Source organism: Electrophorus electricus, chromosome 14 (assembly GCF_041902795.1).
Source record: "Electrophorus electricus isolate QZ-2024a chromosome 14, ASM4190279v1, whole genome shotgun sequence".
Lineage (NCBI taxonomy): Eukaryota > Metazoa > Chordata > Actinopteri > Gymnotiformes > Gymnotidae > Electrophorus > Electrophorus electricus.
Window position 1 is genome coordinate 18,304,706 of NC_137510.1, and position 16,157 is coordinate 18,320,862.

Consider the following 16,157-nt stretch of genomic DNA (forward strand, 5'->3'; position numbering starts at 1 on the left):
TGAACTGTAAACGAAGTCATTAACAGGAATCCATCATTAGATACATCCTTACAGAAATCACAAATAACATAATCAAGCTACACAGGCCGGAGCTTAGCATTTATAGGCCATCATGGGGAAGTACTCTGATTGGCTCATGTCTCTGCAGGCTTGCTCATCAACAAAACTTTATGCAGAGATTACTCCTAGTCGGGAACTCACTAATTGTTAATTTCAGGAAGAGAGATAATTAATCAGAAGAGTCAGTCCCTCTGCTGAATAACACCTTCACCACATTCACAAGCACCATACTGGCTTTGATGACTGCAAAGAGAACTAACACATTTGTGCTTGTGTCTGTGTGGGAGTGATGATTCTTGTCAGCTTGTCTGAAATTCTGATACATCAGAAATCACTCAGTATTTCATGACTCAGTGATGGAATAAATCAGAAAGTTGTCTGTTTGTCACCTACTGTTTTAAGTATTTTTTTAGTGCATTTAAGTTTCATAATTATTGGTTTGAGCTTAAAAATAATAAATCTAATTAAACCACGTGGTTGTAATTATATACACGCAGTATATCTGCTCCATGTTGAGTATGAATTGCATGAAAGTGGGCAAACTGAGATTAACAATCCACTTTAAAAGCGTACTGTATTATATAACATAATAAAAGGCATTAACTCACAGATATCCTGAGGTATAAAATCAGTCATGTGGCTTTCACCCTTTTTCTGCAAGTGTACATGTCTTAAAAACAATCCTAATGAGCAGTAGAATATCAGCCCAATATTTGATCAAACTCCCCTGATATCCTCTGTTCTTTTAACCCAGTGTGCATTCCTGAAGATATCCACCTTTTTCAGAGCAATGGTTAAAACCAGCATTCTCTTTTTGCATGACAATGACACTCATTCATTTGAACTGGCACTTGTTGCCAGTGTAGTGAGTATGAAGTATTCCTCTGAGATGCTGATGCCCAGTGAGGAAATTACTCTTCCTGTTCTGAACTTGGCTCTCATTTTTTTCTCATCAAAGGAAGTGTTGCCAAGTAATTAGCTTTATGTCCCAGTGAAAATTGTAAATTGTAAATATGTCAGATTTATTTATTTTTTGTAAACAGATACTGTCAGATACAGATCTGATTAGAAAAGGTGGTTTTATGCACACCAGTATCTGCTTACCCATATACCAACAAAGAGTTACCAACAGGCTGGAGATTGTTTACATTACCTATTGTAACTTTGTCACAATATTGAGAGCTTTGGCTAGCATTGGGAAAGGCCCAAAATGAAAGAGCTCATTAAAGGGGACTGAAGCAGTTAGCCATAGAGAGTTTCTTTAGTTGCAGTTCTCTGAAAAACCAATCTCATCAGCACTTGGGCCCATGGCCTTGGCTCATCAAGCAGAGTGCATTACTCTGAGGATGAATACATCTCAGTAGAGGCTCTGGGGCATTGGTGCATAAATCTGTGATGACAGTAATCACCCCCATGCCCCCATTCACGTGTCTGGACACAGACATGCCAAGACATAGAAATGTATGCCCTATGCTTGCCGGACACATGCAGCACACACACTGAACATCTGGTGACAGATAATTCTGACCAACAAAATGAGGAATGTAGTGAGTTTGCAGTTTCACACAATTCAGCATTCACACATTTCATCAGTACATCATCTTCCCAACCTCGCAAACCCCCTGACACACACACACACACACACACACACACACACTGCCTAACTAACATGCGCTCTCAGTGGTCAACAAAAGAGTCCACAATATGACTTAAAATTACCCTGTGCTGCTTTCTCTGAACTACTGCTAGCCATAAAGTGCCAGTCTGAATTGAAAATGTACTGTTACCTACTGAATTCAAATGACACAGCAACCATGTAAAACCATTGACGCATGCTACTCCATTGACCATGAAAGAAAGATGGTGCAGCAGATTATAGTTAGGTCAATAAAACTCCCATGGAGCTGACAAAAGCCCAGACAGGAGAAAGGAGTGTTAAATACACAATAATGACAAATGAGAGGAAGACAGCTGCCCTTGCGTTCGCTTCATCTCTGCCTCGCAGCTTCGACTGTCCCTGAGCGCCATGATTCTAATCCTTTAATGACTCAAACTCAATCAGCTTCCTGAGCAGCCCCTGATGACACCCCTGCTGGCTGTGTACATGACTCCAGCCTCTGCCCCCCCCCCCCCCCCCCGACTCCTTCCACACAGGAGCCTGTTGTCAGAGCTCCTCAGCCTCTCTATCTGCTACGCCCATGGGAGACGATGCCGTAATTCAGCAGCTGATCATGGAAGAGGCCAGGGCCAAGTCTCCAGTAGGCGTGGCAGGCGGGTCTGCAAGACAGAGAGAACTCAGAGTTTGGGTACAGTGCATAAGCACAGACCATGTGTACACTCCACATGCAGAACCAGTCATATTTTCCAGTGGAGATGTTTTCCTTTGTTGTGATCGCTCTGGGTTTCGCTGTGCTAACAGAATGGGAGGGCGTGCCTTGCTGCTGGCTTTGAAGGTCACTCTGGTTGGCACGGTGACAAAAAAGTGAGAGACAAAGAAAAGAGGTCGGATGCAAGGACAGTCAGGGAAAGATGAGTCAGGCTTGGGAAGTCGATCAAGTGGTCATTAATACTCACAGGGAGAGGCCTGAGAACATGTATGGCCTGACCAGGGAAGAAAACCAACACAAAGTGATTGCAGTGTATCATTTCCATTTAACTGCTTTGTACAAACACCACACTTATAGATTAAACTGGTTTATCAAATTGGTATAACTTCATTTAGTAATACTTTTGAATAGTTTAAAGGTTATTACGTAAGGTTTTTAAAAATACCTGTTTTTAAAATACCTGTTTTTGTTTAGTTGATCATAATGTTGTCCTCTCTAGAACTAACCTGACACAACCTTACTTGCTATTATCGCTATAAAGATTCAGGAATGTCCATATATGACATATGAACCTGCAATATAGGTGCTATGAAAGATTAATGATGCACTAGTTACTTTCAAATAAAGTGTTGTGTTTATGAGTTTTGCTAATACCACACAAATTTAGCCAGTGGAAGTAGTAATATTTAGCTGGTAAAAGGCCCGTATAAATGGGCTATAAACAAAACCTACCAAACACTCTCACTGACTATAATAATTAAATGATTTTTTAAAGTGAGGTTGTTATGCATGACAAAAAATGGCTTAATTCCAGTACATTTAAAGCAATTATCAACAAGGAAATAGCCTGAGGTCACAAAAAACATGCAGTCATTTGTATTAGGAGAAATGATGCCTGCTATTGTAGTAAGAGGAGGCTTTTATTACATATTACTGCAACATTGAAATTTCTATTGAGTTCTTAGTCCCCAAGAGGTGCACCAAACAGTGCATCTTTGGGAAATTTAAAAAAATGACCAGAATATGAAAAGAATAACAAAACATAAGACTGCAATCATGCCTATCAGTTTTGCATGAACCCGCATTAGCAAAGCTTAGTTCAGTTCATTGCCATAGCAACAACACAAGAAAAATAGAAGTCGATTCACTGGCAATCAAAGCACAACAAATGTGTGTGTGTGTGTGTGTGTGTGTGTGTGTGTGTGTGTGTGTGTGTGTGTGTGTGTGTGTGTGTGGCCTTCGGGGTGTAGATGGGGATGAATTTTATCCTGTTATCTGCAACATTCCCAGTATGGTAACTTACAGTAGACATTTTTAGATCATTTTTACAAAGAAAATCATAGATATAACAAAGGCTCAGTTGCGAGAGCTGGTTCATCTTTCTTAGCTACCTTATAGGGAGTTGTAAGGCCAAATTGTGAGGTACTCTTTCAACACTGTAGGGGTGAGTGATGCAGATGATGTCCTGAATTCTCCATGAATGGACTCCATTATGACTATAATGGTTTCAAATAAGCAGGTGCTAAAGGGATGCAGAGATGAACAGACCTGATCATTGAAAGAAAAACAATGCCTTAAGAGCATACCTCCTGGGCACAAATGTATTCATCAATTTGATACTTCAGTAATAGCTAAATATTAAAATGCACAGAGCTGAATCACGATAGGGGTTTGCAAGGAAAGTGACAGGTTTGTGTGATCTTAACATTCATGGTGAATATTTGATACAAACCAGAACACAGCTGCCTGCTCATGTCTGGCAAATGTAACAAAGTCTTCACCAAATGTAACAAAGTCTTCACCAAATGTAACAAAGTCTTCATCAAATAAATTATTTCAGCACAGCATTTGCTCTCTCGTAACTGTGCCATATTTATTAGTCTTATTTTGTGTCTTTGCCAGGGGTACCAGACTAAATCTTCTTTTTATTTTATTGCTTTTTGTTTTATTTCTTTCACCTTTCCTGACTGACCCAACTGGTGTGGACGAGTGCCTTTCTGTCAAAAGAAGACAGTGCTGAAGACAGTGCCAAAACAGGACCAGATGTATCCTATTATATCGACAAGGTTCCAGTAGAATTGGTTTTGGGCATCAGAGGCAGTGAGTGCAGAGCGGCTGAGACACAGCAGCCCAAGCACCAGATGCCACACATTTCATAGTCCAGTGAGATGCGAGGCATGTCCTCACACTGCCCTGCCCACACCTCCCACCACCCACCGCCCCCTCTGGAGACTGTGCACGTCTCTATCTGCCTGTCGCTTTGCATTAGCAAGTGCAGGGCATGGGAGCGGTAGTCCTGCTCAACAGCTGCACATTATCCCGTGTATATCTGCTGACCTTCAGAGCGCAGCGGAAGCCTCAAGCCACAAGGGGGAAACACGTTCATTTCCATCGGTGCTGAAACAGAATGCCACTGAAAGGCCAAGTCAGTGTCCCGCCTCGAGTCATATACATATCATAAACATACGTGTTTCTCATGATGCACAAATGACAGAGCTGCTAGCTGACTCACCTGTTTAATTGCAAAGGCAATCTGGTGTGTGTGAGAGAGAGTCAGTAATTACACACTGAGTCATTAAAGCTCATAAGAGGTACAGCTTTTTGATTCTGGCCTCATTGTCAATATCATACACTTATCAGCGTAATACTGCTTTATGCACTGCGCCGCCAAAAGTGACATCATGCCCATGTCTTCAGCATATGCACTTGTCTGTCTCCATTAACTCACTGCTGTGCTCCACCGTTAGACGGGGGGTCTGTGGGAGCTGAGGGGGAGACTGTAATAGATGGGGCTCAGCACGGGGCCCAGAACACAATGTTGTGCATTTCATTTCATTTCTCCCTCCTTTAATAAATGCCCTGCTATCACGCATGTATCTCATAAGGAGCAGCGTAATGTAGCGGAACAAAGCCCTCACAGGAGCCACGCACCTCCCCACGCATTGGCTGTTCAATCTACCGGTGCCTGATGATAGATGGATTGATGGGCAAGCTGGCCAATGGCTCAAAGACAGCAGGCGAACAGATCGAGCTGGAGCTCTCTGCTGATGCTTTCTCCTCAGTTTTGCAGCTCCACCTTAACTTCACGAATCCCTAAATATGCAAAGAGCTTTTGTCTCTCCTATGCAGAGATACCTGCTGGGAGAGTAACAGTGGAGAACCAGAGAGTTAAGAAAGAAAGACTGTGAGAGTGAATCCGAGGAGCTTGGGAGGAAGAGGGAGAACAAGGCAGCTGTTCAAGGCAGGAGAGAGCAACAGGAGGTTAAGACAGAGGGGCTGTGAGAATGAGAGGGGAGAGGCTAAAATGGAAAATGATGACAGATCAGCTGATAGTGCCAGGAGAGAGCAGCAGAATGCTAGAGGGGCTTTGAGTGAATGTAGGGAGGCTAAGGGGATGAGTGAGGACTGAACGGCCATGAAAGAACAACGAAGGAGTGACCAGAGGCATGGAGGTAGAGCGGCCGCACATTAACACAGAGGAGCTGCAGAGATGTGGTAAGAGTCATAAAACACCACAGTGTGTCACACAGTTTGGGCAAAGAGCGAGGGGCCAACAAGTTTTTTGAAGTACTAATTTAAACTGATACAATAACTCATTGTTTTCCCCCTGAGGAAGAGAGAGGAGATTTTCTTTCTTTCCAGATGTGCATGGCTGTCAGAGGGGAAAGCAGAACTCAGTACAAACCTAAGGGCCAAACATGAGCTCATGGCCCAAGCTGAAGCAGAGGCCATGACTACAATGAGCAAGCAAGGGTCATAGATGCTTTGGATCTGCTGCGCCCACAGAAGAGTGAGAGCTGGATCCCAAACAGGCAGCTAATGCTGCTTGATTCCTCTGAGAAACAAGAAAAATGCTGCAAGCCCTCCAACTACTTCACCTCATAAAACACTTTGTTGTCGCATTCAGATACGATTCCATTGCTTGGCTGGACACAACTGCAACTAGCCTCAGGCTGTAGGGTAAATCATAAGTGGAGTGTCTCCAATGACAGTCCCATTTAGCTCAACCCTAGGCTTAATTTACATCTGGAAAATCAACATATCTCTATAAGAAAGAATGACCATTTATACCGTAGAAAAACAGTGAGTAGCCATAGTGAGTTTGTGTGTTTTTATGTTCAGTCCTCACTGTTAATCTCACACTGATGCTCGGCAGAGAGCCCTGGGAATTGTAGTTCTGTCTGTTAACCGTCAAGTCCTCAATGAAAATATAGTCAACATTTTAGTATAAAAGGTGAGCGTTCTCGTCCTCACCTCAGTCTCAAAAGGCTACTGCAGTGGGAGAGGGATGACACAGAGAAGTGCCCTAGAAACGTGTAAAAGGAAGCAATAAAAATAATATAGTCAAACAGACATTCATACTTGCATCCAAAAACAGTTTTTAGTTATAAGCTGTCAAATAAAATGAAACGCCATAGAGACCCTGTAAGGGATATACATCTCAGCATCCCTGTCTACCATATCACACTTCAAAAATAGTCTCATGTCATCTAGTAACCATGTTAGAGAGGCCTATCTGAAACAAACTCATTTTCATAATCAAGCCTTATATACCTGGTTTGCCACAGGGACTGCATGTCCTTGAAGCTCTCCCACAGCATACACTGTTTCAGGAATAGGAAACAGGTCAGAGACTTTGAAACCAGCCTTGTGCCCTACTTGGAGTGTTTAAAGTTATCTTGGGTCAAAGTTACAGCTCTTTGCCCTCTCTAGACTGAGGCCCATTACATCATGATTAATCAGGCCAGAACATGATGTTAGATATCTTTTATGGAGGTCTGCGAGAGATATAATGAAGGAAAAAAAGTGAAAAGCTCCTTCGTTATGAAAAGGTGGCAGTGTGGTGGCACTATAATAAATTCAGTGTGAAGAACTCAGGGTAGGAGAGCATATAAATGACTGTGTATATATATATATATATATGAAGAGGATAATAATAAGGGAGGACAAGAGAATGCTTTTTGCAAACAAGGTTCTGCTCCCTTTTATTAGGCTAGCATTCATCAGTCCTCTCAGCTCTGAGCTCATGTACAGTGGTTACAGTGTCAAGCATTAGAAGTGCAGGTGAAGGAGGAGGGGAAACACCCTTATCAGTTAATCTGCTGCACTTTATCGAGAGAGGAGTTTGATTTGGTGCCACTGACATGGGTGCTTATGGATTCTCTACAACTAAATTGACACTGCTTTGCATTACCCAAAACGCAGCTATTAGAATATGTAAGGGATGCCATTTATTTTCTATAGGGACAGGTGGGCCGGGAAGATGGTGCAGGTGAGAAGCCACTGCATGTTTGTGAGATGAGCACCTGCCTACCTCCAAGCTGACAACCACCTTTCGGGGGTGTGACACTGGGTTAACCTCTACAGTGACCTATTACTGACTCTAAGGTAGCTAAATGAATTATAGATTGTGGATTTAAGCACGTTGCGCATGTGATAGCAGTGCATAAATCACGTAACCACTCCTATTTCAGTCACTTGTGCCAAGATTTCTTATCCTGTGTGAATTGATCATAAATTTTACTGGCATCCTTTAGTAAAATCACATTTTTCCACCTCCTCATGTAAAACTAATCCTTACCGAATAGAGCTTAAGCAAGCTTGTTTATGACATATCCACCGTGGCTCTTCTGGTAATGCTCCACAAGCCTGTTGGTCTGCCAAAAGCAGTGCAGTTTGTGTTGGACATGCATTAGCTGAGCTTAGCACTGTGGTCACCATACGTGAGCATGTGGTTTGTTGTCAGACGCCTGAAAGGCCCCACTGAGCCGCTTCATATGGGAAGTAGAAAGGGGCAAGCAAAGAGCTTTGGCAAGTGATTCGAATGCATGAATGAATGAAGTTGCACTTATATAGCACCTGTTTCAGAACACAAGGACACTTTACAATCAACACACATAGCTTTGACTTTTGCCATCTAAAATCCTTTACTTCCTCTGTTCTAGCCACTCCTTTTGTCCAATGAAAATGAAAGTGTTTCAGGCGCTCTTCTTTTCCCAGGTTCACCTGTGGGGCATGATAAGAGAGTGCATGTGAAACAGAGCCTTCCCATCTCCACCAGCCTCCTGCACCTTCCCAGAAAAATGAGATAGTATCAACCCTATATCTCCTCATTACCACAAAGTGCATTAGGGGAAGACAGCATCACCACACTCTAATGTCATCCAGACCTTAACAACATCTCCAAACTGCATCTCCTCACCCTAACAATGTTATGCAGTCCTTCTAATTAGAGGGTGATGCACTGCTTAGGGCATGCATAAATAAATTATAAATATACAAATAAATAATGAAAAAATAAATGAGACAGTGGGTATGTGCAGGGCTTTTACACTGCTGACAGAATGCAATTTGTTTTAATGTGCTTTCATTTTGTCACTCACAGATGGGTTTTCTTTGTGGTATGACATTTAATCTGTAGTGTAGACTCTCAAATATGAGAGTCAGGTGAGGAGAGGAGAAGTGTGGTGTGAACTAAAAGAACACTTCAGGGCAAACTCCTCCATAGCGTCCACTATAACATCAGGATTCTGGGCTGAGAGCATGACAGCAGGGTTGTCTTCATCAGGCAACGTGAAGCACAGCACCAAGGGGCACGGGTTCTGAGTTTAAACTGAGGACCTTAAAACACGGTCTGCAAGAGTGGGCATGCCAGAGCTGCATGTGTCTGGCTTTTGATAAGACAAGGGATTTTCTTACTTACTTTGTTTCCTTAATGATTAATTGTTTTCAGTCCCTTCTCTAAGGCTGCTGCTCTAAGTGTCAGATGGTAACAATTGCCTTCCTTTGTGACTGTCAGGTACTGCTGGATTTGTAAAAATTCCAGGTACTGCTGGATTTGTAAAAAATCCCAACGTTTGGAATTTTAGACTGACCCATTAAAATGCTGAACTGGGATGTTTGATCGGAAAGTACACCGTTTGACTCTCACAAACTGAACAGTTAATGACACACTGGACAAGATACATGTCCAACAAAGTCATAAGAATTCTGATTCTGACGCTTTTATAAGCCTGCCTTGTCTTTCAAATGAGCCAAAATCCAGGGTAAACATAAAGACTCATGCCCACTATCCAAAACTCATATTCATCATTTCTCTTTAAAGTACTCTAAACGGCACATGCAGTGAAGCGTTCAACCCCTGTCTGGAAAGACTGTCCACACAAAACAGTTCAACTCTGTCAGCTCTGACAGAGTGGGAAGTGACCGTATTTGTTCGCAACTGACTTGAAGTGCATATGGTTCCACTTTCCAACAACGCCAGTGGCCTAGAGGCCAGAGACTCTCCCTCCCTCCCTCTGTCTCTGTTTCTGCTCCCTATTTAGAATCACATTTAATAAGGTCCAGACATACATGACCTTTCATCTGCCATATGAAGTCTGTTTTAACATTGTTTAGAAACCCATCCTTTCTGTGATTTTACAACATGTATAAATCTGTTAAAGTCTAGGGATGCTTTATTGATCAAACTTAACTACTAATTCAGGCTGTTTCCTAAAGCAAGCAAATCTCAAGCTTGGTTCCTGCAGGTCTCCAACTAACACCACAAAATTCATGATTCATAGTGACCAAGTGACAAAGAAGCTTATGTTACAAGAATGGAACACTCCTTATCAATACTCCTATCAGTGCCAGGCTTCTGGTTGCAAGCTACTAAATATTCAGAGCCTGAGAAAACATCATTTGTAATATTGGAAACTTTAATTTGTCTGTTAAGTAAACAAAAGAGCTTGTGAATTGTCATTGTCTGGCACCCGTGCAATTCCCATGAATACTGCACAAGCTTAGCCGCAGCTAAATTTATCCACTAATTTCCAGAACCAGTCACTTCCATTAAATTTACAAATGCCATGTTCAACATTAAAAATGAGAAGCAGATGGTTTATCTCTGTGTACCTTGGATGCAGGGCGAGACATACTCCCATTTGGTAGAGTTCACTTTGATGATTTTTATCGTGACCTGCAGAGACATTTCTAAAGAGTCTGTTTGGCTCCAGAGTAATCCGCCCGTGCATCTCATGCAAGTATCACGCCATAAAACCATCAGGCTCAGTACAACTTCACAGACATGCAGCGAGGTGAGCAATAACGAGGCTGCAGCAGCCCGGAGTCTGCAGCAGCCCGGAGTCCATGGCATGCTGTATCACACCTGCCTGTCTCACCCTGGCAGGAAATGAGTTGGAGGGGTGAGAGATGATAGGTGCAGGAGAGGAGCGTCTCCTCTCAGCATGGCATGAACAGAAGCCTCAGCTCTTTTGCCCCAGCCAGGACCGAGCTCAGGGTAATCGACAGTGGCAGGTGAGATAGAGACGTGGGGGAGGCTACGTAGGAGTGTGTCAAAGGTCAGAGTAATGAAAGCATCTGAAATTGAGAGCAAACCCGAGGTCTTCCCATGACCCACTTCTGCCCGAGCCCCCCCAAAGCAGCAGTGCAAAGGAGGGGGATAGGAGATCGGCTGAGATCTCCTATCTCCTTCAGCACTCTAAAGAACTTCAGTAACACAGGGCCCAGTAATCACACCGACGATCTACATCACGGGTGGCATCCTTGACACTTGAAAAGCACACAGCATGAGGTGGCTATATGTCAGCAAGCTTCTGAAGAATTGAAGTAGAAGAGGTAGAGGTATTATTATCTGTGCTATTTTGCTATATATAAAATTTCTATGTACTATTTCACTGTATATACAATTACATGATACAATTATATGATATGCAAGATATATATAGCAGGCTAGAAACAGGAATAGCAGCAGGAATAAAGCAGGTGAAATTACCCTAGTCTAAACAATAGCTGCAATGCTTCAGTAAATATTATGGAATTAGTAACCACTGTTGGTTATTAATGCATGGAGAATTGAAACAGGACAGGACAGAATGAGATTTCTAGGCACAGATTATAAGTATCTAAGAACCAGGAAAGATAAATAAGGGCAGTTTAAACAGTGGGCCAGGAAGACGGTCACACACACATTGATTTGGTATCTGTCCTGTGTATTAATGTGAGGTCTTTGACATTGTGTGTGTATATGTGTGTGTTTGGCAGGGAAGGGGTTGTATGTGCCAAAGAGGTTTGATGGATAGTGCACAGACTATAGAGTTTGGTGTTCATTAAGAAAGAAGGCAGACACCATGCTGGGGTAATTGCACTGTTTATTCATTACTATTTCCGTTCATATATCAGCCACTGAGAAAACAATGGTGGATGTCAGCGGGTGCATGTGTGTGACGCAGACCCAGTCCCCATTCATGTGCCTCGTGCCTGCACAGAGCTATCGCTGCTGCCTAACATCAATTCAGAGGTTAACACGACCACAATAAATACAGTGAAAAAACAACCGCTGTATCTGTTGTTCCAATACATTCAGTGATTATGCAGCCCACATTTTCTTTTTTGTACTAGAGAACCAGCCGCAGTTTGAAACATCACAACATCACACAGCGAAACAGCACTCTTTGTCCAGTAGGTTTCATGCTGCCTTTTTGGTTCTAATTAATGAGGCTGAAACGGCAGGCAGGGGCTTCATGTCCAGCAGAGAGGGCATATGAAGTTCACTATTTATTTAAAGACTTGTCATCTACTTCCTCCCCTCATCTCCCATGGTGATAATGTCATTGCACCTATGTGTACCTATCACCCCTCAGCATACAATCACATGCCTTCTTCAAAACACAGGAAATGGTCTTGTCATTTCCTCTTCCACCTGACATTCACACAGAGACACAGAGACACTGTGTGCATCTCTGCTATCACACCAACCATGAGGAATGTTTCATGAGATAAGCGAATGCTTGGTAACTTCGCATTTCCCTGCTAACTCATGCAGAGGTCAGAGAAAAGTAAGATCAAAAGCTAATATGAAATGTTATCTCATGTTGAAATCTGACCGATTTTCATGTTTATTTCAACTGGAAATCCTTGAAGAAAATCAGAAAATTTAAAAATGCTTAAAAATGAATGAGCAAAATCAACCATTGGCAGTAAACTGCTACAGTAGGGTGTTGGAAAGCATACATTATGGGCCTATATACTTCAAGGGAATTATCTGAGGATAACAAGAGACTATAAATGTATTTGGAGTAAGACTTTGAGCTGAGGGAGTCTGAGACTAACCAGTCCCCAAGAGGGTCACTGAAGGTTAACTTAAACAAACCATAATGTATTCTGGACTCAAAACGTCCATATGGATTTATTCATGTTAAGCTTCTTGTGCTAAAGTGGAAACTAAAAGGTCAGTCCAGCTTTACCGCTAAATCATTACACTTTATAGCATGTAGGCCAGAGATGACTGTACAAGCCATTCCCTGCAATGATTTAAGTTTCCTCTCGATTCTTTGAGAAACTGTTGCCAGTTGCCTTTTCATCCATTAACACTGTTGTTTGGAAGACATTTAGCATGTCTATACGACACCTAGCAGCAGGGATGAGAGGGAAAGGTGGAGTCTGTGCATTGTCTCAGTGAAGACGGTTCAGGCCGTAACATAATCAGACGCACATTCAGCTGTCGGTATGGAGAATGACAAGAGGTTATTTGCCCTTTTGTTGAGAGAAGAAAGGCAGTTTGTGGAATTTGTGACTGTAAGTGGAAGGGCCAATGAAAGGCTCTGAAGAAACGAAAGGAAAACAATAGAATGAAAATCCCACTTCAGTGGCTGTGTGATGAAGCTGGTGTCAGTGTGGAAGACTGAGTCTCGGTAAACTTCTGAACTGGTTTCCTATGGCTCAGACCATGGTTTCAAACACAAGTGCACCTAGACCTAGTTTAGGAGGAGCACGCGGTCCCTGTCCAGTTCTGTCAGGTAGGTTAATTACAACATTGTTTCCCTCCCCTGTGTCCCTGGCAAGCCAGGAACAAGCAGGCTGATTGAGAATAATTGCATCTTGTTTGAAAAGCTTTTGAAATAGAGACAAGAAGGGGGGGGCAGTGCTTTTCACGATGGTGCAGAGAGTGCACTTGTGGGGGGTTTTTATAGCTGAAGAGAGCAGGAATACAAGCTCAAAACAGGGAGTGACTCTTACTGATAAACACCATAGTAGGTGTCTGTGCTTGGTTTCATAAATTCATGTATACCAAAATTTGTGCTTTAGCAACATGGATGCCTGACAGCTCAGAGTTATGTGAATATGTCTGGGTGGGTGTGTGTTTGTGTGTATATATGTGGAGGGAACCATGTATGCCTGGAACTTATCAGCTGTTTTTCTTGGTCCTCTGGTCAGTATCCATTTGCCCCATCCCTGATGAATCCTGTTGTTAAAACAAAGCATCAGACAACACCCACTTCTGTAGGGAGAGACAGCGGAAAAGAGAGAATAGATGCTCAGCAAAACGTAACAATGTGTCTTATTTTGTACTTCTTGATGGCCAAGCTCATAAATCACTTCAAAAACTGCTTGCCTTGACATTCTTAAAGACATAAGGCAGATAACATGGAATACATAGTGTCTATGCACAGACAAGTATGGACACAGTGTCAGTGTTTACAAAGCAGCATCATTAAACAGTCCATTTTTCCTCTTATCTAAATGGGATAACATTGTTTATTTCCAATGGTAACACTGTATACATATGTAGACTATACATTTGCATTGACAAAGACACACATGCAACCACAGAGGAATACAATAAATGCTACTCTACAGATATCTTGCTTATTATATTGAACTTATAGTTTGATGTCTTCAACTTTGGCAACAGCCTCTTAAAATATATAAAGAGGCTACCATGGCGACACTAATTTGGCACTCCCTTCAGCCTTGAGTGGAACATGTCTAATCTTCAGCCTGCTCTTTATTCAGCCTATTTAGCCACATATTGATTAGTTCAAGTCAGACAGATTTGTCACAGGAATTAATGGCTGGTACAGCACAATTCAAAACAATGTCTCCTCCTTGTTGTTTTCTGAATTATTTCATGCCTGTTTATATAATTCAGTTCATGGGGTAAAGATTTTTTTGTCCTTATTTTTTTATTACACATTGGGATTATGCCATTATTTATCTGCACATTTCTGTGTGATCAATACAATGACTTTTAAATGTTAAAGTCATTTCTTTTGTATTATACCAGGTATTGGGAATTTGACTTGGAAGTGCTGACTCTTTCTATACTGTAGGATGAAGCCACTAAAACAAGTTCAGTGTATATGGAACAATGTGACAACAGTGTTCTTGTTGGTTGGAATGAAAATAAAGTTTCTGACTATACGTTCTGCCAGAGGCACAAATGCTCTTCATTGTAATTACAGCACTTTGGCAAAGTGCTGTCTCCAGGCCCCTTTCATAGCTAGCATTTTCACAGACAGTTGTTGAGAAGTTAAGAAGTTACCATTCATTCCACACCAGAAGTGTCACAAAGCACTTGAAGACGTGACAACAGTGGTCTGAAGCTGTGTTTATGCTTTGGAAGTATTCCTGGACAATCACAGCTTTGCAGCAAAGAGCTTTATTCTGCTGGGAAAACTCAGACACTGTTTAAATGTAGCTCTAGTTATCATAAACACACCTCATGGCATTCCACTGATACTACTGCATTCACCTAATAAATTAATATAATGGAACTACTACAACCTACTAAGAACTGCAGGTGACCCAGTGATATGTACGGCTCCTCCTGATCACTGCTCGTGTGTATACACAGCAGAGGGGCTGCCTGTGTCATCCAGGGTAGATGAGTTAACTTCCTGCAATATGGGCACACTGTCTGCCGTACCACAGCCACAGTCCAGTTCCTTCCACTTGAACAAGCTGTCTTCCTCCCTCAAACCCAGTTGTTATAAACACTGCAGCCATGAATGAGACACACATCCACCCTCCCACCTCATAAGAGCTAAGATGAATATGGTCTTAAGCAGAATTTACAGAGAGCCATTTAAATCTAGAGGCTTGAGCAGGGTCGTCCATCACTAGATTGGAGTACGGGAGGTACCAGACACTCAAAAGAGCATGAGCTCTCACAGACACATTTGTGAACATGGCAGCCTGATAAATGAGATTACTCAAATAAAAACAAATCATCTAATTTTAGACATGAAGAAACAGAGCAAGGAAAGGTGAACGCGAGTTCTTTGCCATCCGTTAATCTGTCAGATTAGCCATTAAAGCCCTACAATTACCATCTGTTAAGGAATATTTCCGTATTTGAGTGTTAAAATAAACTGTTTTTGATACTTCATGCTCTGTACTCCTGATAGAGGCTCTATGGAATGATTGTTGTGTGAAAGAGGCAAATTAATCACGTGTGGTAAATAAGCATTTGGCTTGCTGGTGAATGGCTTGATGTCTACTGTTCACATGGCGTGCAAATGAGAAAATGTAAGAAATTAAGAGGTTTGAGTGGTGGGACGTAACATGACCTGAGGGTCCACAAGGGGTCAGGCAGAGGATAATCACATTCAAATGCATAAAAGGAGTAGACTGCATTTGGGATTGGGTGTAAAGAGACTTTCTCTCAAATAATTTCCTCCTATGAACTGAAAAATGATTATTAAAAAAAACTCCTAATTGAAACTATAATGGAGCTGCTGCTCACAATCATTATGGGATTTTGATAGTACAGTTGGCTGCGATTTTGCAATGTTATACAAACATCTTGAAAATGCTACAGTGTGCATCTTCTACAGATCACAAGATAAACTGTGCAAACACACAGCCTCATAGAGCTGGGAGCCATGGCTATAGCACAATGTGCTCCAGCACATCCGGCTTGGCACAGTTCTACAGACCACACACACTTATATGACAGGGCCGGACAGCTGGGCTGGGACCAGTACA